At 48.6% G+C, this 27766-nt stretch overlaps 1 long non-coding RNA gene across 1 annotated transcript; it reads left to right on the top strand.

Annotated features, from left to right (window-relative positions):
* On the top strand, positions 1-27766 carry LOC132649051 (uncharacterized). The gene is made up of 3 exons (XR_009587475.1): positions 1-160; positions 422-589; positions 27566-27766. It is a non-coding gene; the product is annotated as an uncharacterized LOC132649051 (long non-coding RNA).

Raw genomic sequence — 27766 nt, forward strand, 5'->3', positions numbered from 1 at the left:
CCGAGAAGAAGGGACTGCCGCCATCACCAGCTTGGCCTGCGAAGGCTGTCTATGGACCACTGTCTTGACTGAGGATTGATGTGGGAGGGCCCAGCCCTCTTCGGGCAGCGCTGTGACTGAACTGATGGTCCTGGGCTAGTCAAGGCATCTGAGCAAGCCAGTAAGTAGCATTCCTCCTGCCCATCCCCCACCCCCAAGCCTCTGCTTCACTTTTCCTCTCCAGGTTCCTGCCTTGGCTTCCCTTGATGATGGACTGTAACCTATAAGCCAAACAAACCCTTTTCCTCTTCAAGTGGTTTTTTTTTGTTTGTTTTTTTTTTTTTTTTTTTTTTTTGGTCAGTGCTTTATGACAGCAATGAAAAGCAAGGTAGAGTAAGTAGTAAGGGACACAGTTCTCACGACGACCTTTTTCTCTACATAGGTGTGAGGATCCACAGATGCCCAGGCAGAAGATGAGGTAGACCCCCTCACTGAATCAGCCCTGGGTATGCTATGAGCACCACCCCCACACTGCAGACGCAGGCGGGGCTCCCATCCGGGAAGAGTCCTGTGAGAACTAAGGACACTGGATGCTGAGGTCCAGATTAGGGTAAGGTTCTTTACTGTGTTTTTAATTTTAATTTTTTATTTTTTCATGTGTGGGGGTGTTTTGCCCTCAGGCGTATCTGTGTACCACACGCATCGCTGGTGCCAGCAGAGGCTGGAAGATGCCGGTGGATCCCCTGGAACTGGAGGTACCAAAGGTTGTGAGGAGCCATGGGGATGCTGGGACTTGAACCTGGGTCTTCTGGAACAGCAGCCAGTGCTCTTGGTTGCTACATTCTTCCTCCAGCCCCTATGGTAGCATTCTTAAGGAGAGTAGGAGGCATGAGCTGATGAAGGCTGGTGACTGTGGTGAGGACCCCACGGCCACCCAGACTAACCTGGCGCATGTGCGCTCAGAGGTTAGGCCATGTTCTCTGAGGCAAAGGGAAGCCTTGCTGGGCATCTTCCTCGTCCACTGTACAATGAGGACTGTGTTCTCCCTGCCCAGCCCACCTAGGGTCAGGAGAAACTCAACGAGAATAAGCCAGGATGGCCTTAAGAAGACCCACACACCATAGCAATATGGCGAGTCATCCTTAGACCATTGTGCCATTTTTCCTGGGAAGCACCGGCCGGGCTTTCTCCTCAACTAGTTACATACCAGTGTCTGCTGCCCGGATAGGGCCCAAATCTCCATCTAAGACATACCTGGCCATCTCATGGCTGCCTTTCCATGCAGGGGTCACTTGTTCTATTTGGTTTTTCCTGCCAGCCTGCCCAGGTGCTCCAAGGAGAAGCCAAACCCACCGGGACTTTGGTGAACTCGGAGGATCCAGCTCCTGGGATTGGGCTTTAGCCAGGTGAAGGAGCCGGAGGGCGCTGGGGAAGGTTCCAGGCCTGCACCTGTGACTCGGGTTTCCCCCTCACGGCGGCTCTTTCCTGGCTGGTGCTTTGCAAGTACCTCCATGCTGCAAGATTGACAGCTCACGTTTGCTTGGAATCGGAGTCTAGGAAGCAGTCTTTTCAAACTTCCCGTGCAACTCAGCGTGCCAAAAGCCCCACCACTGGTTGCCTTATTTACCCTAGCCACCGGGCCTTTCTCTCCGCACCCTAAGAAAACAGATTGCTGTCGGGAGAAAAGTCCATGCGTGTTTCCTTTTTGGAGGCTGATCAAGTTCTGAGAGAAAGCTTTCCTGCGGTCCATTACACCGTTTTGGTTTGTTTTATCTGTCTCCACCTGCGGAGCAGGGAATTAGCCTACAGCCCAGGGCTGGGCCAGCAGATGACTACAGGGAAAGCGAAGCTAGTGGGTGTGAGCTTTCCCCAACACACCACGGCCTTGTTCTCTATAGCCAGGCATTGTGTGCTGAGGCCCAAGCCCAAATCTGAATAGGATTCAGTGTAACTTGATCTGTTTTCTTTCTTTCTTGTACTCCTGTGAGCCAAATTTAACTTCGCTCCAATCTATGGCCTGTGCATATAATGTTCTAAGGGAGGGAGGAGGGAGGTTTGGGGAGGTGGGGGAGGGGTCTATATCCTTGTGGTTTTCTTTTTGTCTATCTTCCCCTTTTGACTTTTTTTTTTTTTTTTTTGCTTGCCTGTATTGCTCACCCTTTGCCATGTATAACTTAATATGACTGTCTTGTCTGCGGCCGTTAACCCTTTTAGAGCAAGCCAGTGCAGTTTTGCTTCTCTCAGGAAAGAAGGAAGCAGTTTTGCTTCTCCCCTTCCCAGCACCCTGTTGGGAAGTCTTGGCACTGTTAGAGTTAATGGTTGGCCTCTCTAGAGGTGCCTGTGCAGCAATTAATAAGGCTTCACTCAGATATGTAAAAATAGCCCCATGCTTGCAAACAGTCGAGGGACTCAGGTCCCAGGAGTCACCTGACCAGTGGTGGGGGCCTCCTCTTCAAAATGCTTGTGTCCTGAACTTCCCAGAAATAGCCCAAAACCGATGGAGGAAGGTTCCCAGGGCAGACAGGGATACAGCGTTCGGTTAAAAGCTCCTCCAGCTGTGGCCAGCTCAGGCCTTGGCAGAGGCCAACAGCCTCAGGGCTCCTAGGCCTGCCCTGCTGTTAACATGGCAACAGGGAAGGGGGTGTCCCCGCCTGCTGAACCCTTCTAATTGGACAGCACCCCTGCTACCCTTGGTGGAGGGAGAAGGAAGGTTGACTAAAGAGTGTTGGCAAGGGGAGCTTCCCTTCCCTCCCAGGGCAAGCCCTTCCTTCAGTGCAGGGTTGGACACTGGTCCCCAGGGTGTTGACTCTGGGGGATCATTGGATGGGCACTGACAGCAGAATGCTTTCACTGTTCGCTGCTTTCAGAAACCATAAGAATTCCGGGGAAACAATAACAACAACAACGCAGAACTGTGGGTCCCCTGGGGAGGGGAAGATGTCGGGTCATCGTGGGCTATTTTTAGAATGGAAAATGTGCTGGCTCAGAGAAAACTAGTCATGTGCCCCAGCCCAAGTAGGGCACAGTGAACCCTGCCCCACGGGGCCTGCTGTCCATTTTTACCCAGCCTTGGCATCTCTTCCCGCTCAGGAAGCTCCCTCCCACACCCCAACCCCCAAGCCAATGGGAAGAGCACATGGATAAGACCCAGCACCTTCCCGCATGGGAGACTGCAAGGACCCGGGTGACACTGTGTCCGGGAGCCACACTGGCTCTGAGGTGCACACTCGACCCTGCCACGTGCCCTCAGGGTGGCCGAAAAGGAGACTTGGCTTGAGGCCAGTGTTCCAAGGTGGCTCACCTGCTTTATTTTCAGGGACATCCTGTATCTCCTCGTGGTGGTCGTCTGCCCTTTTCTTTTTGTAACCACCGTGGTGCTTTTCAGGATCCTGGACACTCATTACATAACTGCTCCTCAGTTACGCACATGTTTCCCAAGAGGAACCCAAACCTAAGCTACCTGGGTACCCGTTGAAAGCCAGGGGCCTACATGGCTTCTCCACTGACCTTGACACGGGAGCAACAAACACATAGGCGGAGCAACAAGAGAGTGGCCCACCCACTGGTGTCCAAAGGTACAGCCAGGAACACATATAAACATACGACATCATGCAGTCAAGTCCAGTCTTTGGGAAGTGCACGAACTACACCCCTGTCCAGGTTGGGACCCAGCAGCGATTTCTTGACTCCCCCTCTGCCAACTGTGTCTGGGGAGAATTGTCTTGATTGATGATTGATGTGGGAGGGCCCAGCCCACTGTGGGGGAGTGCTATGACCGAGTTGATGGTCCTGGGCTATTCAAGGTACCTGAGCAAGCCAGTAAGCAGCAGCCCCCTGCCCCCAACACACATAACACACACACACACACACACACACGCATGCACACACGCACCTCTGTTTTAAATTCCTGCCTTGGCTTCCCTTAATGTTGGACTATAACCTATAAGCCAAACAAACCCTTTCCTCTCCAAGTGGTTTTGTGTCATTGTTTTACGACAGCAATGAAAAGCAAAGTCGAATAGTGGGGGACACAGTTCCCATGATGACCTCTTTGTCTATATAGGTTTGAGGATCCACAGAATCATGATACGGTATTGAATGTGTGTGTCTGTGTATGTCTGGAGGGGGGCTGGGGCTGTAGGGACCTATGAATGTGAAAGCCAGAGGGCAACCTCAGGCATCATTCCTTAGGCACTAACCATCTCTTTCTGATTTTTTTTCTTTTTTTGAGACAAATTCTCTCCCTGGCCAAGTGGGCCAAGTGGGCCAGGCTGGCCAGCCAGTGAGCCCCTGGGATCCACCTGTCTCTCCCTCCCCAGTGCTGAGATTACACGCAAGTGTCATTTGACCCAGCTGTTTATAACTTGGCTTCTGAGGATGGCACTCATTTTACGTGCTGGGTTACTACCCCAGCATTTTTCCAAGATCCAGCTGTCGCTCCCTGCCTTACCAGGGCCCAGATGAGCCTCGGCAGCTGTGCTGTCGGAGGTCTGGCGCTGCTCTCATTATTCCGTTCTCTTCCTTGGAGGAAATGGAGGTGTCCTTCCACCGTGCCTGACTCTACAGTTGGCCCCTGTGCCATCCCTACCCACCTTAGGACAGGAGCGGTTGCCTCACTCCCTCGGGGTGGGACTGATTCTCCACATCCCAAGACCCAAATCCTTCAGCACGTCTGGTAGGTTCGCTTAGCGCCCTATAGTTCGTTCTCTGCCCCAGGTGTGAAGCTGGTTGTTGTGGGCTCCCGAGACCCAGGCAGCTACTTCCTCTTTGGACACAAGCCAGTGTCTTCCCCAGAGCTCCTGGCCACAGCTCAGTGCTCTGTGGTTGGGGCAAAGTGCCTCCTCTTTTACAGAACTCTGGGTATACTCTGACACAGCATGACCTAGGGGCTTGTCCAGAAAGGGGACGGGAAGCTCAGCCTCCCTAGAGGGCCTTTCCTGAAGCGAGCGTGCCGACAGGCTTGGAGCCCTTGGACGGTCCTCTTCCGTTAACGCATCATTTCAGAAGCTCTTGGAGTAAGTGGTGCTGGTTTGAACGTCATTGCCTCTCGTTATCCTGTTCAGCTGCTGCTTGCGGGAGAGTGTTTCCATTTATCGGCCCCACTGAAGAAGGCTTTCTTAAGTTAATCGCCTGGAAATAGCATCAAGTTCCTTGCTAAAAAAAAAAAAAAAAAAAAAAAAAAAAAAAAAAAAAAACCCAAAAGTTTCCTTTCACGGGCTTTTCTTGCACAACCTGGGCAGTAGCCACTCGGGGAGGTGGGGGATTTTAACTCTTTCAGGATGTGCCTTGGACATGACTCGGAGGGAAAGAAAGCTCCCTTCCTGAACCCCACCGCCCTCCCTGAGGCGGATGTGAGCGGCTAGGATTCTTCTCTACCCAAGCCATACCGTTTACACGTGGTGCGCAGACCTGTGATCCCAGCACCTGGGAGGTTAAGGCAGGAGGATCTAAGCCAGTTTGGAGCCAGCCATCGCCTCACAGTAAGGACTTGTCTTTAAAAACAAACAGAACCGAAAGCCTCAGACAAAAAGCCACAAATGTTAAGGCACTTTGCACAGTTGTTGAGACAACCTATCAGCCATATTTTGCTGTCCTGACTCCTTCCGAAAACCTTGGAGCGATACTCCTTGCCATCAATTTAATATGTTAATGTTTTTTTTAATTAAAATTCAGTATCATCTAACACTTCACAGAACTGTGGGCGATGTATCCTTTGTTCTAGATCCCGTGTAATCAAACTGCCATCCATAATTGTTTTCCTGTGGACTGCTTATTAAAGAACGTGATTCTTGATGAGCTAAACTAAGAGAGAGCTCACGGCACAAGGGCCTTACCAACCACAGCTCACTGCCCCCACCAGATGTTTTAAGATGTCAGTTTCGGCTGATTGTTTCTGAGGCCATGTGACTATTATCTCTGTGTCCTGTGGTGCGTTTCATAAACAGATAATCAATTTTTAGAGATCACTGTGGATGGATGTCTGTAGATGAGTGCATATTTCAAGCCAGTGGAATCAACATACGGAGATGGGTGATATTCGGAGGGAAAGTGGCGAAGGACACTAAATTGACACCTTTTGCCTAAGAGGGGGTCTTCCTGAACTGGGAGGTGGGGGCCAGTGGGCGGAGTCACTGCAGCTCCTTCCTCCCATCTGTGGAGGCACCAAAGGACCCATGGCGGGCTCAAAAGCCACAGCAGGGCTGAGGTTTTAATTTGTCTTCAATACTGGGGTCATTGTGTAAAACTCCAGAGATTTCTATCTCTGCAAAACTCAGAAAAGCTGGCCCACAGGGTCTCCCTCTCCCTGTGTCAGCTGAAGCCATTGCCGGCCAGTTGCTGTCTCTTATTCCTTCGGTTCCCTCTAGGCCCAGTGAGCACGTGAGTCACGGCCTTACCTGGAGGGATAGTCAGGTGGGAGAGTCTTTCCTCTGGAGTTCCAGGGCTCTAAGAATATCATCCCATCCTGTCTGCTCAGCTCTGTGCTGGGGTTGACAGTGCAGCTTCAGGGAATCAAAAGTCCCCTGAGAGAGCACAGGACCCGAAGAAAGAGGCCTCGGCACATGCCTGCCCTTCCTGGGGGAGCTTTGCTATCTGTAATGACTTAGATATAAGCTGCACCCACCCCCCAAGACGTCTCCTGTGTTGAAGTTTTGGACCTCAGCTGGTGGATCCAATTCTTGAGGAATTATTGGTTGATTGAGGGTTCTGACCTAATCCAGGAGTGTAATTCTGATGCCTACAGAATTTGATGCCATTAGTGGGAGGTGAAGGAAACTTTCCCCCACCCCATCTCTATGTCCCTGTCTCTGTCTCTCTGTCTCTCTCCTGTCTGCATGACGTGTCTGCCACAAGCTCCCACTACAGTGGTGTTCTTGCCACGGACTTACAACCCGTTAAACAAGTCAACTGTGATCTGTAACCTTGGCCCAAAGGAAATCCCCCTCCTCCTCCTCCTCTTCTTCTTCTTCTTTTTTTTTTTAATTGTTTGTTTTTTGAGTTGTTCTATGTCCTCCTTGTGTGAGTAGCTAGCACACTGTCTTTTCGTGGGCCATAACACCCTCAAATTCAAGAGACTTCCAAGCTGTAGTCTCCTTCTGGGCTCACACGAGGGGCTGAGCTGCAGGAAGACAGTGGGAACACCTTGACTTTGTCTGTAACTAATCTTGAACCATTCTGGCTTTTAAAATTCGCAGCAAATCCGGCCCAGTCAACACATCTGCGGTAAAGTGTGAGGAACGAATGCACAGACTGAGCGTGGACGGGCCTCCCCCCCCGCCTGCCCGCCCCGACTCCTAACTCTACTGTTAGCCTCCAAGTTGTAATCTTATCATGTTTAGCTGGTTCCACATAAACAGATCTAGGTATGTTTTCAGCTGAAACCTGTTAAGAACAGATGTGCACATGGCTACCCAGTGCTGATCCACTTAAGTGTATTTTTCCATCAACAGCTTCAGCTCTCTTCCCTTCCTCAAAGGGGAAAAGAACTTGAAAACATAACCCCCCGTTGAAATGGGCATCACATACTTCTGGGTTTGCCAGTGGTTTCCAAACAGCGATCTGGCACATGAGGCTGTAAGCACAGAGGGTGTGTGTGTGTGTGTGTGTGTGTGAGCGTGTGTGTGTGTGTAAGCCAGCCACTCTCGCCACCTCCTGCACCTGTGTGAGCCCTTGTTGAGAACAACAGATCCTCTGACCCGAGGCTTGAGAAGGTTCTTCACCTCCTAGGGGTGCCCAGCAGCTTAGGTTTTAGTTAAGACCAGATGGAGTTAATGAAAATTAGCCACGTGTGACAGAACATGCCACCTTATTCAACTTGTATGGAGCACTTAGAGCAGTCAAGTTCAGAGAGATGGTTGCTGGCGGGGGCCGAGAGGAGGGGTACAGACAGGGAAGGCTCGTTGGCTACAGACTCTCAATTTTGCAAGTGAGCAGAGGCCTCGAGATTGTTTTACACAGCAGTTGGAAGGTACTTAAGGGCACAGAGCTGCCCACTTACAGCTCTGTAATATGGTGAAGGGGATAAAGAAAGGAACTCACCAACGAAGCCACCGGCATTAGTGACTATTCTTGCTTCTATGGCAAAATATGTGACAAGAAGCAGCAGGAGGGAGGGTGGGCTTACTTTTGGCTCACAATCCACTTTGGTGGGGAAGGGCTGGCTGCAGGAGCTTGAAGTATCCCGTTGCACACTCAGTCCGACATCCCGGAGAGATGGACACTGCTGCTCATCCTGCCGCTTTTCTGAATTCACCCGCAGCGTGCTGCTACCTACAGTTAAGGGAAGAATTCCTGACTCAGTGAACCTGTCTAGAGAACGCCTCCCAGGCATCACTCAGAGGCCTGTCTCCTAGGTGACTCTAGATCCTGTCCATAGCAACCATCATATCCCTTGGGGGGCAGATGTGGGGGATACAGACATAAGCACACATCTAGTAAGATGGGGCCTGTCAACTGGTCATAGCTCAAGCGGAGTGAGAAAAAGAAGGTGTGAGAAGGCTGCCGGACTTGGCAGCCTTTCCGTCGCACACTAACATGGACATGGAACATGCCTGTGGTCCTGTCAGGTTCGGATCACCAGGGGCAGTGCTCAGGTGGCCCTCTCACTTCTCCTCTGACCCGTTAGCAGCCACCTGGGTCTTGTGCCCGTATGGGGCCATCTGTGATGAATCCTCACTGGTCCCTGTGGCTCACAGCTATGTCCCAGAGGCCCACCTTCCCTTGCAGTTTCATGAAGGCCCTTTTTTCTGCCTTCAGTGGTCTCCGGGTAAAGCAGGGTTCGGGTTGTCCTCCAGCAGGCTCTGATGGCTTTGCACCAGCCCTGGGAAAGGGGAGAAGGGGGTCTTGGGTGGGAAAACTATATGGACAGCGGGCAAGCATCGTGAAGGAACACTGTATCCTGCCTTGGTCCACTACCCTGGCAATGCAGGTCGGCACACACCACTGTGCTTCATTTCATACTGTTAAAAGGAAGGCAGGGGGCTGGAGAGACCGTTAAAATGTTTGTGTGACCTAGGGAACAGCTGGGCTCTGGGCAGGCAGAGACAGGAAGATCCCCGTAGCTCCTTTAGCGAGTTCCAGGCCAGTGAGAGATTTTGACCCAAAAGTGGAGTGAACAGGGTTGGGCTGCTCAGTCTCTAAAGATCTTTCGGGGGTGCTGTCTTCCTAAATCCTGTCGAACCTGGCAGCCTTTCCATCACACACTGACTGGGAAGCGTAACATGCCTGTGGTTCTGTCAGGACCTCCAGGTTTGAGATAACCTCAGACATGCTGATGGGCCCCAGAGTAGTGAGAGTGATGAGTGGAACGGAGGGGCCTGAGGCTGAGGCTGAACTAGGCAAGGCAGGCCCTTAGGCCACCTGCCAGGACAGGGTCCCTTAGAGAGGTATGAGCTCTACTGAGCAGGAAGGAGAGGGCCTGGCTTAGGGGTTAGAGCAGCTTCTTGGGGGCAGAATAGAGCTCATTTGTCTTAAGGAGGAGGAAAGAACAAAACCAAAGCATTCATTAGCACTTCCGGGAAGATGGAAGAACACACTTGCTCTTACACAGAGGCCAGTGGCTGTGAAGTTGACTGGAAAGAATCTGGTGGAGAATTGTGCAACCCTGATGGAGGGAAAGGGGAGGGGGCTCCCTGGACTTCTTTCTGGCTGCATTAGGGGCACCTGCTTACAAGAAGCACAGCCCCGTGTCCACCTGATGTCCACCTGAGTAGTAGCTGGTGTTAGCAATTCAGACTCGGTGTTTGCAGATTGTGTGTCCCCAGCTTTTCCTGTGCAGTCTCAAGTTGGTTTTTTTGTTTGTTTGGTTGGTTGGTTTTGATTTTGTTTTTGCCTAATTGTTTTCTTCACTAGCAATTTTAGCTGTTGCTCCACCAACAACAACCCCCCCACCCCAAAACACTTGACAGCTCTTGATTTCTACAACCAGTTCTTGAGTTTCCAGAAGCATGATGTCGCTCAGTTCCTTTACACACTTGGCTCAAGCTAGTATAGAACAGCTCTTCTATGTGCACATACATGTACACATGGTATATGTATGCCGGTGTATGTGCTTATTCATGCACCTATAACGGCCAGGGTTCAGCACCAGATTCCTTCCAGTGCCACACCTGACTGTTTGCGCAGATACTGGAGATCTGAACTCAGGTTCTCAGCATGAGTAGCAAGGACTTTATCAGCCGAGCTGTCTGCCCAGACTTGAAGTAGCACTTCTGAGCACGAGTTAGAAACTGCCAAAATAGAGGCCATAGTCAGCAGTATAGGAGTCCAAGTGGAAAAGCAGAAACTGCTCAGCCCGTAAGCAGGTATCTCCAACTGGCTGAGGGACATATGGTCCATTGTGAGCCCCAAACAGGCCGGGATGGGTGGAAGAGTCATTTCCATCTTCTCTTGATGGCTTCCAGATCCCCTTCACGCCCATCACTGTCCCAGTTCACTAGGTCTTCCGAATCTGTTCACGGTTATCCATCCCTGTTTCTAAATATCGCCAAGATCAGTGCAAAACGGGTGCATTATGGGTGCTCACCCCGAGCGACTGACAGCTTCGTGACCTTTCTTTCCAGCCACAAATGAAAGGGGGCTCACAAGACATGTGTGCGCCTGACTAATACACCACTCTTCTCGAAAAAAAAAAAAAAAGAGGATAGATTACAGAGGATGGCAACGCAATGATTACAGAAAGGTATATGAGGCAGAACCCATTAGCAAGCTGCATTTTGTTCAAAACCCGGAGACTGGCAGGCAGAATAACATGCCTTTTTGCTGGAACCCACTCAGCCATAGCAATGAGTAATAATGCAGCCCGGGATGTGTGCGCATTTCCCCCCTTTTGCGCCTATTTTCATAAGTTAATAACTCAAGCATGGAAATCAGTTCAGGCTGAACACTGGCAGCAGAAGCTGGGCAAACGGTGTGGGGACATCGCTTTGTCATTGTTGGTGTTGCTGTTGTTAACTTAATTGGGATTGACGGCCTTTAAGTGGGAAGGCCGTGTCACCGTGGGTTTTCTCTAGCAGTGTGTTCTTACTGAGCCCAGGACAGTCCGGATTTTGTCACTTTTAGTGACAGCAGAGAGCAGTTTCTCTTTTGACAGGTGTTCCAGTCTGTTTGGTGCAGGTGGGACTGTTGCAAGGGCAGAGCTTGGGTCAAAGCTTGGGAATAACGTCATTCTGCACTCACCTGCTTTCACCCAGAAGACTCCCAAGCCACCAGCAAACCAAGGGACTGGTGAACAGCAGCTACTCTAGACAAAGAAGGGAGGGCCCCATTGTGGGTTCTGGTTGATTGCTACAGAAAGGAGCAAGAGACACCAAGAAAGTAAGCTCTCCTACCAGTAAGGTGGGACCAGGTTTCACATGGGTCTTTTCTTTGGTTGGGACATGAGATCTTCAAGATGGAAGAAAACATTGAGAATGGCCCGCATTGGTACCCACACCCACACAATACGCGGTCACTTTTACATGTTACAATGGTCATGCCAACTTTGAAAACTAAAAACCTAGCTGAAACACTGCTCAGGAACATTGAACCCTACCTTTAGTTTCATAGCCAAGCAAAGCGTGAGGCAGGAGAGAAAGGGACCCCCAGATCAGTAGAGTTCGGCACCTTTCTCATCCTTCGGGAACAGGATTCCCAGAAGGTGACTCCCAGGCCAGTCAGCACAGTTATTATCCCACAGGACAGATGATGAGCTGAGTCCCAGCACCTGGGCCTGGGGAGGAGGGGCTGCTGCCCTTGTTCTGGGCCCCGTATGGAGAAGTCAGAGCAGAGGATAATGCCCAAGGCAGCCCTGGCCCAGCCCCAGGGCGGGTGTGGATAACACCTGCAGCTCTGAAGAAAAAGCCAGCCAGCCAGGGAGGTGGGGCACAGAAATAAATAATACATTCTTCACAGGGTGCATTTTAATGCACACCCAGCCTAGGTTCACTGAAAAGAATAATAAAATACTCTTCCACCAATTTGCTGCCTTGCAAGGACAATTTAATAATGTTTATTTTGTTACTAGAAAATTGCTCCATTTGTGAATCTTCAGTAATACTCCTCCCCAGGAGCGCCTCTATCTTTTGAGTCTTTTCTTTTTTCTTTTCCCTTTCCTTCCTTTCCCTCCTCCTCTCCTCTCCTCTTCCCTCTTCTCTTTCTCTCTCTCTCTCTCTCTCTCTCTCTATATATATATATATATATATATGTATGTATGTATGTGTGTGTGTGTGTGTGTGTGTGTGTTAAACTTTGAAGAGAATGAGAACTGACCTGTAGGTAGCTGAACTAGGTGTCTTGAATCAGTTAAATCCATTCTGCAGTTTGACCAGGTCCAGTGGTCCAGTGGTTCCATGTGCTGGCTGAGGCCACCACAAGCCTCTAATGTTGGTCCATTAGCTAGAATCCCAGCCAGTCAAGGCTAAAAATACTCATTGATACAGCAGAGCTCTGGGCTTACACGGGACTTCTAGGCTGACAGCTTTGTTTATGAACTGACATTCCACTTAGAAATAATGATAGTAAAAGAAGGCTCACACAGGCCTGCGTGTCCAGGGTCTCCCGTGGGAACCAGAGCAGTAAAAGCACAAAGTACTTCCTAGAGACTTTCAGCCCAACGTGGAGAGCGTTTCCACAGCCTTTGCTGCTTCCAAAGACAGAAAACCTCAGGGTGTCTGGCACACATCATTGGCTTCTCACTAAGGCAGCACCTTTCTTGGCCTCACTGGACCCCTTCTCCTGCCTGTGGTCAGAGGCTTGGTCCTCCAAGAACTCTGTGGACCAGAGGCCTTGCATTTTCAACCTCTCCTTCAGTTAGGCACTGCGTTGCTTTCCCCAGCACCTGAGAGAAAAGGAAGGACAGAGCTCTGAACTCCTAACGGTCTGGCAGATGATTTCTGAACTGAGGCCACCGCCACCGCTGCTGCCTGGAAGAGTAGAGCTTGCTCCTGCTGGAGGTGGCAGTAGACAGCTGACAGGGAGGCCCTGGGGAGAGGAAGCTAGGAAAGAGGAACAGTGGGGGATAGTAGGCAGAATTAAGACAGACTCTTCAGTGGGGAAAGAAAACATTTCGTTAGTTCTGAACCCCACTGGTCAGGAGAAAAGTTCCTGTGCTCTGGGTCCTGGCTGGTTCCTGGTCCAGATGCTGCATTTTCCCCCTCAGTCCCATGGGTGCATTTACGGCATCTTACCGTGGTTGTCAATGTGTATAGTCAGCCTTCATCTACTGTTACGTTTGACCTGAATAGTTCTCTCTCTCTCTTTATAAATCACATTCCGTGTGTGCGTGTGTGTGAGAGTGTGTGTGTATGTGTCACTATATGTTATGGATGTCAGGAAAGCTTTCGGGAGTTAATTCTCCCTTGGGGGATGGGCCCCAAGGACTTCAGCTCTGGTTGTCAGGCTTGGCACTTGGCCTTCTCACTGACCCATATTTCATATGTTATAAGTTGCCTAGATTCTTTTTATCCATAAAGTAATGACTTTTATTACATTGGGGAACATTTGAGCCATTGTTTCCTTGTACATTTTTCCTTCTGTTTTCTCTCCCTCCTCTTTCAGAGTGCCAGGGCCCTAAGAGGCACACATTGGTTCTGCCCCCACAGGTCCCTGGGGCCCCATTACTCCTCCTGACCCCAGTCTATCTTTTGTTCAGTTTATTCTCTATTGTCCTATCACCCAGTTCATTGGTTTTCCCCTCCTTTTCCTTACATTTTGCCTTGACTATCTCCACTGAGATGTTATGTTCTTCTTCCAGACCCCACCGTGTAAGTGTGTGCTTGTGTGTGTCCGTGTGTGTTAGCTCTGCTTGAGGCATTTTCAGTCCTTAGCTTTTCATTCTTTTTTTTTTCCTCCTATTTTTGTCATTTGTTTCATGAGCACAAGAGTACTGTCATTACTCTTCGAAGCATTCTTATGATAGATGGCTTTAAACTTATCGGTCAGATGGAGCCGGGGATGTGGTGCACACCTTTAATCCATAACACTCTGGAGGCAGAAGCAGGCAGCTCTCCAAGTCTGAGGCCAGCCTGGTTTAGACAGGGAGTTCCAGGACAGCCAGGGACACAGAGAAACCCTGTCTTAGAAAAAGACAAAGCTTGTCAGATAATAGTGCATCCTAGTATTAGAATTTATTGTACTTTTTTGTTATTCCATTTTAAATATTCCTGGATTTTAGCAAGAGTACTTTCCATCGAAATCTTGACATTTGGGGAACTCTTATTTACCCGTCTTCCATTTTAAGTGGCTTCACATAGGGGATGTTGGAGAGTGAGGGCCAGCTCATTATTGCCAGGTAAGGATGGAAGGCCAGGTTCTCCAGCACCTTCTGCATCCGAAGAGAAAGGCTCCTTATTGCTGTGAGTGAGAAGCCCAGGCTCCTGCATTTGTCTGCCTAACACCAGGGAAACCTGTTGCCCTTGAACGTGGAGGAGAAGTCTCACTCTCTGTTCAGTCTTGAACACCAACCTGGTGAGAGATGGGTCAGCGGAGGAGCTTCCCTGGTGACAGTGGGAAGCTAGGTTCCCCATGGGGCAGGCTTACATGTTTTCTGTAGTGCCGGAGCGGAACACTATTGTCTGAGACTGTTTTCTGGGCCACCCCTTTTCCAGGTTCCTAGAGTAGGTTCGGATTGACAGCCTTGTCACTCACCTTCTTCAGCTCCACGCCTGTGACATGTGAGACAAAATGAGCAGAGGGAACTCTCTGCCATGCTGTCCCTCTGGCCCCTAGATGGCTAGTCAGCCTGTCTTCTCTCCTTCTTCCAGAGCCTTTTGTACTTTCCCAACATAACAATATCCACAGTTCTTAGTGATGCTCAGCAGGAGGGAGGGACAGGCATGTCTCCAGCTTCCTAAAAGTGGAAGCTCTCATCTTTCTTTTAGGTACTTGTCAAATATGGCCTTCCCACTTTATCTCTGTCTCTAAATACCTCTAAGGCAAACACTGTTTTTCTTAAAAAAAAAAAAATTATTAGCTTTACCTGCTCTAGAATGTCATGTAATGAGTGGGACTAGGAATTATGCACTCATCTCTGTCTAGACCCTTCCCTCAGTGTGCTGTTTAGGGTCTATTCATATTTTATAGTTCATCCCTTTCTATTGCTCAGTATTTGTCCATCTTATAGGTCCATCACTAAAGGAAGTCAGGGCAGTAGTTCAAGCAGGCGTCTGAAGCAGAAACCCCAAAGAATGCTTCAGGCCATCATTCTGCCAGAATGATGTCACTCACAGTAGGCTAGGATTTCTCATATCAGTTAACAAGACGCTCCTCACAGGCATGCTCTCAGACCCATCTGATCTAGGCAGTCCCTCAATTAAGACTCTCTTCTCAGGCTGTGTCAAGTTGACAATTAAAACTACCAGGGTGGAGTTGACTCAGTGCTTAAAAGCACTTGTTGCTCTTACAGAGGACTCAGGGTTCAATACCAGGACCTACGTGGTTGCTCACAACTGTCTGTAATTACAGTTCTAGGAGATCTGATGCCTCTTCTGACTTTTGCAGGCACCAGGCAGGCACACAGTGCATATACATATAGGCAAAACACTCAAAAAAACATAAAATGACTAAATCTAAAAGAAATAAAGATCTACAGCTAACTAGAACACACACTGAGCTTGTGAATTTCTTCATTCCTTTTTTTTTTTTTTTTTAAATTCAGTCTCTATTTAGTGAGCCTATTCTCCGAATTAGGAATTATTTCAGGATGGTTATCCTGCAGCAGCCAGCTAGAGGAGAAAAATAATAACATAAACAATGAACAGACATATGACATTGTTAGCAACACCTGTTACAAAGGTTGAGTAAAGCCAGGTGAATGGAGAGGGTGTGGTCCATGACCTCGTGGTAGACAAGGTGTCCTTTCAACACTGGAGGGAGGTCAGGAGAGGCTTCTGGGAGCAGGACTAGGAGGCTCTTGGAGAGAGCCTGGGTTTGAAGAAGACCCGGAATTTTTTTTTTTTTCCTCTGTAAACCTGTATCTTTCAATGTGTTCATTCCTAGGATACAATGTATCTTAGGGGTGGTTTACACTCTACTCATGACCCGTGAGGCGGACCCAAAGCCCAAGGAAGGAGCCTCCGACCAAGGCTGCATGGGGACTCTCACTGCCTGCTCCCAGGGATGTGCCTTCTTCGTCAGGGCCACCATACACTGCCCTTCTCCAGCCCCCTCTCCACGTGCCCCTTCTTCAGGGGCTTTCTACTCCCAGGAGTGGCAGTAGAAGTAGAAATACACAGCCACATACGTTGCCTAGAGCTTCAGGTCTGTGTGCCGCAGGCCAAATCTTCTCTTGGAGTCAGGGACCCTTGCAGTTACCTTTCTGTAACTGTGAAAGCTCGGTGATGGCTGATCAGCCCCCATATCTTCTGCGCTATATCACTTTTGTCACCACATCCACAGTAGAGCTGTGGTCACATGCAAACCCAGACCTGGTCATTCTTTAGGTTTTGCCCCATTTAACTTTTTGTTAGGTTGGGAACCAAGGAGCTACCTCCCTCTCCCATTTTTACTTTTGGTTCTGAGAAAGGCGCTTACTGAGCTCCATGGCTAAACTTGAACTCACTCTGTAGCCCAAGCAAGCCTTGAGCTTGATAAGATCCTCCCGCGTCGGCTCCCTCCCACCCACACCCCAAGCTGTGATTTCAGGCCTGAGCTACCAGGCTGGCTTAACTCTTTATTTCTTACAGCATCCCTGTGGGGGTGGTGAGCAGGTCAGGGCTCTTTCCTTCCAGATGCAGCACTGGCAATGTAGGGGTTGAGCAGGTGGCTCAGAGTTGGTGAGAGGTAAACAGAATGGGAAGTTAGATTCCTGTGGTGCCAATTCTCTTGCGTTTTTCCCCTTCCTTTTTTCTATAAGGTTTATTGTTTGCTAGATTTTTTTTATCATTTTTTTTAATGGTTGAAAAATGTTTTTACAATTTATTCCATTTGTATCCCAGCTGTAGCCCCTTCCCTCGGCCCCTCCTAATCCCAACCTTCCTCCTTCTTCTCCTCCCATGACCCTCTCCCAGTCCACTGATAGGGGAGGACCTCCTCCCCTTCTATCTGACCCTAGCCTATCAGGTCTTATCAGGACTGGCTGCATTGTCTTCCTCTGTGGTCTGGTATGGCTGTTCCCTGTTCAGGGAGAGGTGATCAAAGAGCCAGCCACTGAGTTCATGTCAGAGACATCCCCTGTTCCCCTTACTAGGGAAAACTTGGACACTGAGCTGCCATGGGCTACATCTGTGCAGGGGTTCTAGGTTATCTCCATGCATGGTCCTTGGTTGGAGTATCAGCTTCAGAAAAGATGCTTGTGCCTAGATTTTCTGGTTCTGTTGCTCTCCTTGTGGAGCTCCTGTCCCCTCCAGGTCTTTCCTCTCCTGCTTCCTTCATAAGATTTCCTGCACTCTGCCCAAAGTTTGGCTATGAGTCTCAGCATCTGCTTCAATACCCTGTTGGGTAGAATCTTTCAGAGGCCCTCTGTGGTAGGCTCCTGTCCTGTTCCCTGTTTACTCCCTCTTCCAATGTCCATCCTATTTGCCTTTCTGGATGAGGATTGATCATCTTATCCAGGGTCCTCCTTCTTGCTTAGCTTCTTTAGGTGTACAGATTTTAGTATGTTTATCATATATTATATGTCTAATATCAATTTATAAGTGAGTATATATCAGATGTGTCTTTCTGTTTCTGGGATAGCTCACTCAGAATGATCTTTTCTAGTTCCTACCACTTGCCTGCAAAGTTTATGATTTCCTTGTTTTTAATTGCTGAGCAATATTCCATTGTGTAAATGTACCACAATTTCTGTATCCATTCCTCAATTGAGGGACATTTGGATTGTTTCCAGATTCTAGCTATTATGAATAAAGCTGCTATAAACATGCTTGAGCAAATGTCCTTGTTGTATACTTGAGCATATTTTGGATATATGCATAGGAATGGTATAGCTCGATCTTGAGGTATTCCTAGTTGTCTGAGAAAGCACCAGATTGATTTCCAAAGTGGTTGTACAAGTTTACATTCCAACCAGCAATGGAGGAGGGTTCCCTTTCTCCACATCCTCTACAGCATGTATTGTCACTTGAGTTTTTTATCTTAGCCATTCTCATGGGTGTAAGGTGAAATCTCAGGGCTTTTTTGATTTGCATCTCCCTGATGACTAAGGATGTTGAGCATTTCTTTAAGTGTTTCTCAACCATTCGGTATTCCTCTATTGAGAATTCTCTGTTTAGCTCTGTACCCCATCTTTTAATTGAATTACTTGGTTTGTTGTTGTTTAACTTCTTGAGTTCTTTATATATTCTGGATATTCGCCCTCTGTGAGACATAGGGTTGGTGAAGATTCTTTCCCAGTCTGTAGGCTGTCATTTTGTTCTGACGACAGTGCCCTTCACTTTACAGAAGCTTTTCAGTTCATGAGGTCCCATTCATTAATTGAAGATCTTAGAGCCTGGGCTTTTGATGTTCTGTTCAGGAAGTTGTCTCCTGTGCCAATGAGTTCAAGGCTCTTCCTCACTTTTTCTTCTAACAGGTTTAGTGTGTCTGGTTTTATGTTGAGGTCCTTGATCTACTTGGACTTTAGTTTTGTGCAGGGTGATAAGTATGGATCTATTTGCATTTTTCTACATGTAGATATCTAGTTAGACCAGCACCATTTGCTGAAGATGTTCTCTTTTTTCGATTGTATGATTTTGGGCATCTTTGTAAAAACTCAGGTGTTCATAAGTGTGTGGGTTATGGGTCTTATATTCAATTCCATTGATCAAACCATTCTGTTTCTATGTCAGTACCATGCAGTTTTTATTACTGTTGTTCTATAGTACAGCTTGAGATCAGGGATGGAGATACCTCCAGAAGATATTTTATTGTAGAGGATTGTTTTAGCTATTCTGGGTTTCTAATTATTCCAGATGAAGTTGAGAATTTTTCTTTCAAGGTCTGTAAGGTATTGTGTTGGTAGTTTGATAGGAACTGCATAAAAGACATAGACTAACAGAATGGATGCATAAACAAGACCCAACAATCTGTTGCATATGAGAAACACACCTAAGTCACAAAGATAGATATTACCTGAGGGTAAAGGGCTGGAAGATGGTTTTCGGAGCAAATGGAACCAAGAAGCAAGCAAGAGCAGCCATTCTAATATCCAATAAAATAGACTTTTAACCAAAATTAATCAAAAGAGATGGGGAAGGTCACTTCATACTCATCAAAGGAAAATTCCACCAAGAAGACACCACAATCCTGAACATCTATGCCCCAAATACAAGAGCACCCACATTTGTAAAAGAAACGTTAATAAAACTTAAACCACACATGGATCCCCACACATGGGGAGACTTCAATACCCCACTCTCAACAAAAGACAGCTTAACAAAACAGAAATTAAACAAAGAAAAATGACTCTAACAGAGGTCATGAATCTGGACCTAACAGACATCTACAGAGCCTTTCACCCAAACACAAAAGAATTTACCTTCTTCTCAGCACCTCATGGAACCTTCTCCAAGATAGACAGTATTGTTTGCTCTATTTTAAATGGCAGGGCAGGATGTCCTCCAGGGGTCAGAATTTGAAGAGGTCTGAAGAAGGTTCTAGAATCAGTCTTAAACAGGCCAGTGTCAGTACTGGGGTTTTTTAGCCAGGGAGGATTTAGGCTGTGGACCTCCACGTGGAAGGTGTGGGAGTCAGGGTGGGAGAAGGACAGTAGTCACAGTAGCTGCTTGAATTCTGGAGCAAGAAAAACCTGGGCTCAGCTCCAGACCCCACTGACCCTGAGAGTTTGGGCATATTGTAGGAATCCTCTACACTCCCATGTCCACATTTACAAAATGGTGACCCACATCTCCCCGGAGACAAAGCTTTCCAAGTGCTCAGACGCCAGCCGGCCTGCAGCAAGTGCCTCATGAGTACTGGCTGCTGTTTTCATTCACCATTGTTCTGGAAAGCAAGAAGCAGGTGACACGGGAAAGCCCAGACACCGGGAGAACAATGCTTTCGGGGGCGGAGGAGGCCGGGAGCTGCCAGAGCTGCCGACTTGCTCAGCCCAGGATCTGCAGGAGAATGTCGGTGTAGGGACCAGCTTCCTGTGTCAGTGGGACTGAGTGGCCTGTGGGGCGCCTTCCGACCTGCAGAGGTCAGTTTGCTGCTTTGCCCTCCGCCACGGAGGGAGAAGCAGCTGGGGCTGGTGCTCAGCCACTCCAGCTGTCGTCTTTGGTCACATGTTTATCTGCTCTGGAGGGATAGAGGTGGCCGAGCAAGGAGATGTACCAGAGGCTGGACTTGGCAAACAGTGACTTATCACCATAGGTGAGCTTGCCATGGATGGCAGGGGAGGATACCCTCACCACAGGTTGTGGTGCCCTCTGTGTGCTCTGCCAATGAGAGGCAGTTTGCAAACTTATTATAAACAGATTACATTTCCTATCCTAATGTGGCTGCTGGCTACCTGCCCGTGAATTTTAGCCTCCAGGAAAGAAACAATTCTGTGAGCTGAGTGTTCTGCACTTTGACTCTGTGTACGTTTCTTAAGGCTTCTCCCAGGTCCCTTTAACAACCCTTCCCCCCTCCTTTCAGAAGGCTCTCTCTTCTCTGAGCTTAGCCAGAAATGCAAGCTGCTCTCTGCCCGGCCAAAGCCAATGAGTGGTGCCCCCCACACCCATACCCATACCCACACACGGAGCCAGGAATCCAGCAGAAACCAAATGCGCACAGCATCCCACGAACAACGGAAAGCTGTCTCCATGTCCACTGAGGGATCTGCCCGCTGATGGCACCACTCTTCCAGACAGCAGCTCAGATGGCCGCTCTGGAGCACTCCCATATCTGGTCTTCCACAGCTGGCAGCTGTTTCCCCTCGCCTTTCTTGGTCTGAAGGTTGGAGGACTGGCCCATCCTTAGAACAGGAGCTACTCAGGCAGCCACAGGGTGCTCTCATTTGCTTGGGGTTCAAGGGTGTATACACTTGTTAACACTTAACACAATCACACTTGAGCACTTAGACATGCTTATACGTGCATCTGTAAGTGTGAAAACAAGCCCACTCCACATGAGTAGGCACACACAAAGTCCCCAGTGGACGCAACATGCTCATGGGCTCATGGGAGCCATCTTAGGACTCTCAGCATTTGTTAGAAGTTCATCTCTTTTCGTCATTCGTTCTTTCATCCTTTTTTTTTTTAACACAGATGTTGCTTCTTTTTAAAACTATTTTTAATGAATTAATTTGTTTGTTTTATATACTTTGGTGTTTTGCTTGCATATATGTCTGTGTGAGAGTGCAGGTGCTGGAGATTGAACCCAGCTCCTCTTCCAGAGCAGCCATCTTAACCACTGAGCCATCTCTCCCGACCCTCATTCTTCCCAATCCTTTTTTTCCCCTCTTTTTAAGACAGAGTCTCGCTGTGTAGCCATGGCTCTACTGGAACTCACTATGTAGAACTACTCAAAGCACAGAGATCTTTCTGCCTCTGCCTGTTCGGTGCTGGGACTTGAAAGCATGAATGTCCTCTGAGTAGCTCATCTTTAAAAAGTCTGAGTAGCTGAGTTAGGGTTGATGTTTGAAAATGTGATCCTTATCTAGTGAACCTGTTTGGGAAGGATCAGGAGGTGTGGCCTTGTGGAGGACTTGTGCTATTGGAAATGAGCTTTGTGGCTTCAAAAGACTCAGCATTTCCAGAGGTCTCTCTACCTCCTGTTTGGGGGTCAAGAGGTGAGTTCTCAGCTCTTTCTGCTGCTGTGCCTTTGCACCAGAATTGCTGACTTGATCTCTCTGTGGGCTGTAAGCCTAGAAAAAAACAAACTTTCTCCTACATGCTGCCTTTGGCACAGCAACAGAAAAGTAACGGAGACGCTGCCTCTGTGTGTCTCTGTCATTGGCTGACATGGGTCTAGAGCAGTGGCTTTCCAACCTCCCTAATGCTCTGACCCTTTAACACAGTTCCTCATGATATGGTGACCCCAACCATGAAGGTATTTTCGTTGCTACCTCATAACTGTAATTTTGCTACTGCTATGAATCATAATGTAAATATCTGATAGGTGACCCATAAAGGTTGCGACCCACAGATGGAGAACCACTTATCTAGAGGGTAGCTGCTGAACTGCCTGTCCAGGCTCTTGAGCCTCTCTTCTTTACAACGAACTGTACAGAGAGACACATGAATGGTCACAGGGATGGTGAAAGTTTATTGAAGTGTAGACACAGAAGGCCTCGCCGTATGCTATGTCTCCCCTGTGGCCCAGCTCTTTGACAGAAGAGAGAGAGGGACTGTGGTCTCTGATGACCTTTCATGGGTCATTAATGTAGGGTCCTCCTCACCCATGTAAGGGAGTGGGCTTTTCACAGCATGCTGTCCTGGCCAGATGCCACTCAGGTGGACAAAGGCCGCCATCTTTCCCCACAGCCTCTGAAATTTCCTCCTCTGCTGTTTTCCTGCCTCCTCGGCTGCTCAGGCCTCTGCAGAACAGCGCAAGCTCTCGGCTCAGGCTGCCTGACCACCACCCGCCTCCTGGCAGGGTCCCAAGGGAAGGCAGACAAGGAAGGAGCAAAAAGTATCCAGCTAGCACTGGAAAGGCCAGCAAAGTCAGCGCTTGCGCCCAGGGGCAAGGGAATTCACTGTTGACACCCACAGGAAGCTGGCCAGGCCCTTGACAGCCACGTTGCCACCTCTTTCACAAGGTGACAGCTGGAAGTCTGATCAGCCAACCCCTCCAGGAAACCCCGAATGGCTCTGTTCTTCATTCTAGGCTTTTGCTAGAGGAACCAAAGAGGGTGTGCCAAGCCCATCCTGCTTGGGGCTTGGCACACAGCAAGTCACCCACAAGTGGTCTTGAGTCCAAAGGCAGACCAGCAGTTGAGTGTGTTGACGTTATAACAGAGCACAAAGCCACAGTAGCTGACCAAAGCTGTCAGGGCCACAGTGGGTTCATGGCCTCTCTGGGATCCAAGCCTCCATGGGTGCTGTTTTTAGTGTGGGGCGGGAAAGACAAACGGTGGGGTTTTTATTTTTAACCTGAACTGAAAAGTAGAATGAGGTGACCCCGAACTGTGAAAAGAGCCCTGATCATAAAGGCATTCATCATCAATTAATGCCCCCAAGTCCTGGGCCCGGCCAGCCGCTGGTGCATTTGGGTTAGTTCAAGTTTCAACAGCACGCTCTCCTCTGCTTCTCCCTGAGAGGATGCAGAGCAGCAGAAAGGTCGCTAATGTGTACTTGGTTGCTACAGAGCCGAGGTGTGGCTCCAGCACAGCACAGCACAGAGGGAACATCTCCATTGTCCCTACCCCATGGGCACCCACCCAGCAGTGTGAAGTCTCAGAGGATGGAGTGTGCTTGAATGTTTGGTTACTTGCCTGTAGAATCTGCCCACCTCTGAGGAAAAACGGCACAGGTTTTATATTTTTCATTTTTTTTTAATGTAGTGTAATAAACAACCTGCATTCGTTGTACAAAAAAAAAAAAAAAGAGCCAAGCCAATGTGCAGAGAAGCGCCCCTCCTGCCTCTGTGTGGTATTTGTATGTATGGCGTGTATGTGTGTGTATAGTGTGTATGTGTGTGTGTGCCGTGTGTCACGGCATTCATGTGGAGACCAGAGGAGAACTTAGCAGAGTCATTTTTCTCCTTCCACCATCAAGCAGACTCCGGGAGCTCAAACTCAGGTCATCAAATTTTTGTGGCACATGCCTTTTTTTTTTTTTTTTTTTAAATCTGGTGAGCCACCTTGCTGGCCCCTGCCTCTGCCTCTTGAAGTTTGTTTTTCTTCCACTGCTGTCCTAGTTCCCAGGCTCCAGTGGTATTTCCTAGGATCCAGCGGAGTTATCTTTGACACACACAAGGCAGGACACTCTGGTTTGTTACATGAAGAGGGGTGTGCTGTACCACTGTTTATCTAACCAGTTGCAGCGTGTCAGACAGTAGCGGCTGTGTTTAGTCTTCAGAGAACACAAGCGCTGCTGCCTGAAGAGCTTTATGGGTGCGCACACGCCTCGCACTCGCCTGAGCAGACTTTCCTGTGAGTTCTCGGAGGCTCAACTCCCAGTCTGGGAATAAACCTTAGGGGTTCTGATAGATACTGTCAAGAGCTCTGCCATAATTGCTCTATTTTATAAGCAGGCAGCAGGAGGAAGGATGGAGTTTCCGGGCACATTTTGGATACAGCACATGAGAAAAAGTGGACAGCCCTGAAGGGGAATCGTGATGCCTTGGTTTAGATTTCAGTCGCATTTTTTTTTCCTTCCATTCTGTGGTGTTAGGCAGCTCTTCAAATGCGTACGATATTGTATTTCGATCTCCACACCTCAGATACCAGGACGGACGGAGTGAGCTACGGTCCCACACTCAATGGTCACATCTTGTCAGCTCAACTCCTTGTCTGTGTCTGTAGGGACACTTAGGTTGTGGCTGTTGTTTAACTGACTTATTACAATCTTTAAGCTAGGGATGTTGCTGGTTGTCTGAGATCCTGGTTTTAGGTAACTTTTGCAGGTGGATTTGCGCGTGTGTTTCTGGTAGGTTTGGTCCCCAGAACAGGGTCAACCTGAGTGGATCATAGTGTGTCTCTGGGGTTGTCTCCAGAGCAGTTTAACTCAGGGGAAGACCCACCCTGAACGTAGGTGGCGCCATCCCTTGGGCTGGGATTCCAGGCTGAATAAAAAGAGGAAGAAAAGGCATTTCCTGCTCTCTGCCTCCTGGTTTGTTTACATTCAGGAGCCCCGGCTGTCTGTGACCTGTGTCGTTTCTTGCAGCCATGATGGACTCCACCCTCTCAAATCCTCAGCTAAATTAAACCCTCATCTATTGCTCCCCTTCGGTAGCATCTCTCTCTGAACTCAGTCTCTCCATCACAGCTAGCCTAGCTAGCCAGCTTGTGCCTGGAGTTCCTCTGTGTCTGCCTTCTGAGTGCTGAGTTTGCAGGTGGCTGCCCCACACCCACCATCTTGGGACCTGGGCTCTGCTACTCCCAGCCCACAGTTTCATTTTTCAAATGCAATTGATTTAATCAGTTTTTTCCTCTTTTCAGCTTGCATTTGTGTTTGTACATATAAAACCATTCCTCCCTTCAAAATGAAAATCTGTGTTTTCTCCTAGCTCTTACAGTTTCATTTTTCAGTTATATGTATTTGATCCACGTCAGCTTTATTTGTCATAGAATGTGTGTGTGTGTCTGTGTGTGTGTGTTTTCCCCTGTTGTCCCACTACTATTCATTAAAAAGCCTGTCTCTCCTCATTGACACCAAGTTACACTTTGATATTGGTCCTTGAATATGCTTAGCTTTTCTCTGGGTTTTCTCCTCTGCTTTTGATGAATTACGGGTAATGCCTAGGCTCAGACCCCCAGACTGGGAAGTGGCACTCTGATATACAGTTTAATGTGTGAGAATTGCTTCTCACTTCAGAAATATCACGTCTTCTGTGTACTGAGTTTTTCATTTCACCATATTTTTTAAAAGAGAGAGAGGAGAAAGAGAGGAGAGAGGCTAGAAAGAGAGAAAAAGAGAGAGAGGAGAAAGGAGAGAGAGAGAGAAACCTTGTATGTTTCTGTCACTTTGAGCCACAGGAGTTCCCTTTTCAAGAGAAGACTTTTCCAAGGCAACTTGGCCCTTGGCCAAGACTACAAGACTTGACACCAGTCACCAGCACTGAAACAGCCACCGCCAGTCTCTTAGGGCTGCCCAGCTAAGTGCTCCCCCCGGGTGGATTTCCACGCATGCTCTGACACCTGTCTTCTCTGGTTTTGCTCCTCTCTACTCTGTGTCCTTTGTCCTGTGATCAGCTGGGGACCTGAGGCATTGTCACTCCGTTCCTGACGGTTCTGTACAAGGCAGGACTGTCGCCCTACAACTCTTCTGCAGACAGTTCACATCCCGGGATGTTAAAGGCTGTTTCTAGATTTTTAAAAAAGTTCTTCGACACACAAAAGTTCAGATATCCCCGGAGCTGAAGTCACAAGCGGTTCTGAACCACCCACTACTGGGAACCAAATCTAGGTCGTCTGGAAAAGCAGCATCCAACTCCTGAGCGTCTCTCCAGCTCCTCTACCCCACTTTATACCTCTATCACACTTTAAACACCGCTCCCCTCATCTGCTCCCTTATGGCTAGCCGCTGCAGCTCTGAAGATCAGTGTTCCTGCTGCTTGTCCTGTGTAAAAAAGTTTCAGCAAACCACCTAACTCAGAACGATGACAGAAAGAAAAGAGGAAGGAGGACGTTAAGTCCCACCTAGGGGACAGTCTCTGGAAAAGGCAGGGTGCTGCCTGTTGAGGCACACTGAGGGTCCAAGTTGTCCAGGAACACTATTATTTTTCCTAGTGGTCTTGTCTGGGAGAGGCAGGAGATGTGCTGTTTTAGTAGGCTGAATCAGGCCTCTCTGGAACCTGGCACCCATCCAATATGTGCGGGCAGGTGCCACAGCCCTGGAAGAGCGTCATGTGGTCCAGGCTGACATACTTCCGGTAGCATGGGGCTTCCTGAGCATGAGACCCACTGTGACTCTCAGACACACTGGAGAACGCACTCCTTTGCCTTAGTGTCATATCAGTTCCATTTTTTTTTCAAGATTTATTTTACTTATATGCGTGTATGTGTCTGTGTATTATATACATGCATGAGAATTTGGGTACCACTGGAGGGCATCAGAGGCCCCTGGAGTTGGAGGTACAGATGGTTGTGAGCCATTGGGATGCGGGTGCTGGGAATGAAATGCCAGTCCTCTAGAGGGGCAGCAAGTCCTCTTCACAGCGGAGCCATCTCTCGAGCCGTAGTACCGTTGTCTCCATGTTTTCGTTTTTATTTCTTACCCTCTTCCAAAGAAGAAAATCATCTGTGGGCCCACCATTATAAACAGCTACCAGAAAGAAACGTATTTAAAGATGGAGGATTTTTTTTTCTCTTTATCTAAGTGTAAGGCTAGGGTCAGGGAGCAGCTTGTGGATAGAGTGCTTCCCTAACCTGCATGCTGCTCTGGAGTCATTTCCTTGGACTACATAAGCCAAGCATCGAGGCACACACCTGTAATCCTAGCACAGAAGGATCAGAAATTCAAGGTTATCGCTGGGTTCGTAGAAAGTTCTGGGCCAGCCAGTTATGTGAGACCCTATGTCATAAGCCAAAAACAAAGAAACAAACAAATAAAATAAAAAATTTTAAAGATGTTATTTCATTTTTACAAAGCACTGTGATCAGTTGCTTGTAACTACACACACACACACACACACACACACACACACACACACACACATTCCTTGAAGCATCTGCCTGAGTTAAAATAATCTCAGCCCTCTTGACTGCTCTGGGAGCAGAAATTTATGATTCTCTTCAGTGAGTGAGCAAGGGAACCGGTGGTGAACAAAGCACAGAACTTGATGCCACAGCTAGAGCAGATCATGGAGAGTCAGGCCTGCCGTGTGTAACGGATGCTCCCCTCCACACTGTGGTCCTTGTCCCCGGACCCTTGTGCTTTCTAGCTTCTCACCCTTAGCGACAATTGGCTTAACCTCCAAAGGTTCATGTGCTAGAAGCTTAGTGTAGAGGTGCTGAGGGGTTGGGATCTTTAAGGGGTGGAGCCTGGCCTGTGGGAGCCAGGATTCGAAAAGTGTTGGGGTGTAGAGTGTTCCATCCTTATTCCCACAGGACGTGTCACACCTTGTGGGACCAGTTCTTGGAAGAAACCGGCCCCTTCTCGGATCCCTTTGCTGTGATCACCTCCTTCCCCACTGTGCTGCTCAACACGATGAGCTCACCAGAGCCAGTGCTGCAGACGCCCAGACTTCAACCAACTGTGAGCCGAGTAAAACTCTTCTCTCTAGAAAGTACTCTACCTCCATATTTGGT

Source organism: Meriones unguiculatus, chromosome 18, assembly GCF_030254825.1.
Source record: "Meriones unguiculatus strain TT.TT164.6M chromosome 18, Bangor_MerUng_6.1, whole genome shotgun sequence".
In the NCBI taxonomy this organism is placed as follows: Eukaryota; Metazoa; Chordata; class Mammalia; order Rodentia; family Muridae; genus Meriones; species Meriones unguiculatus.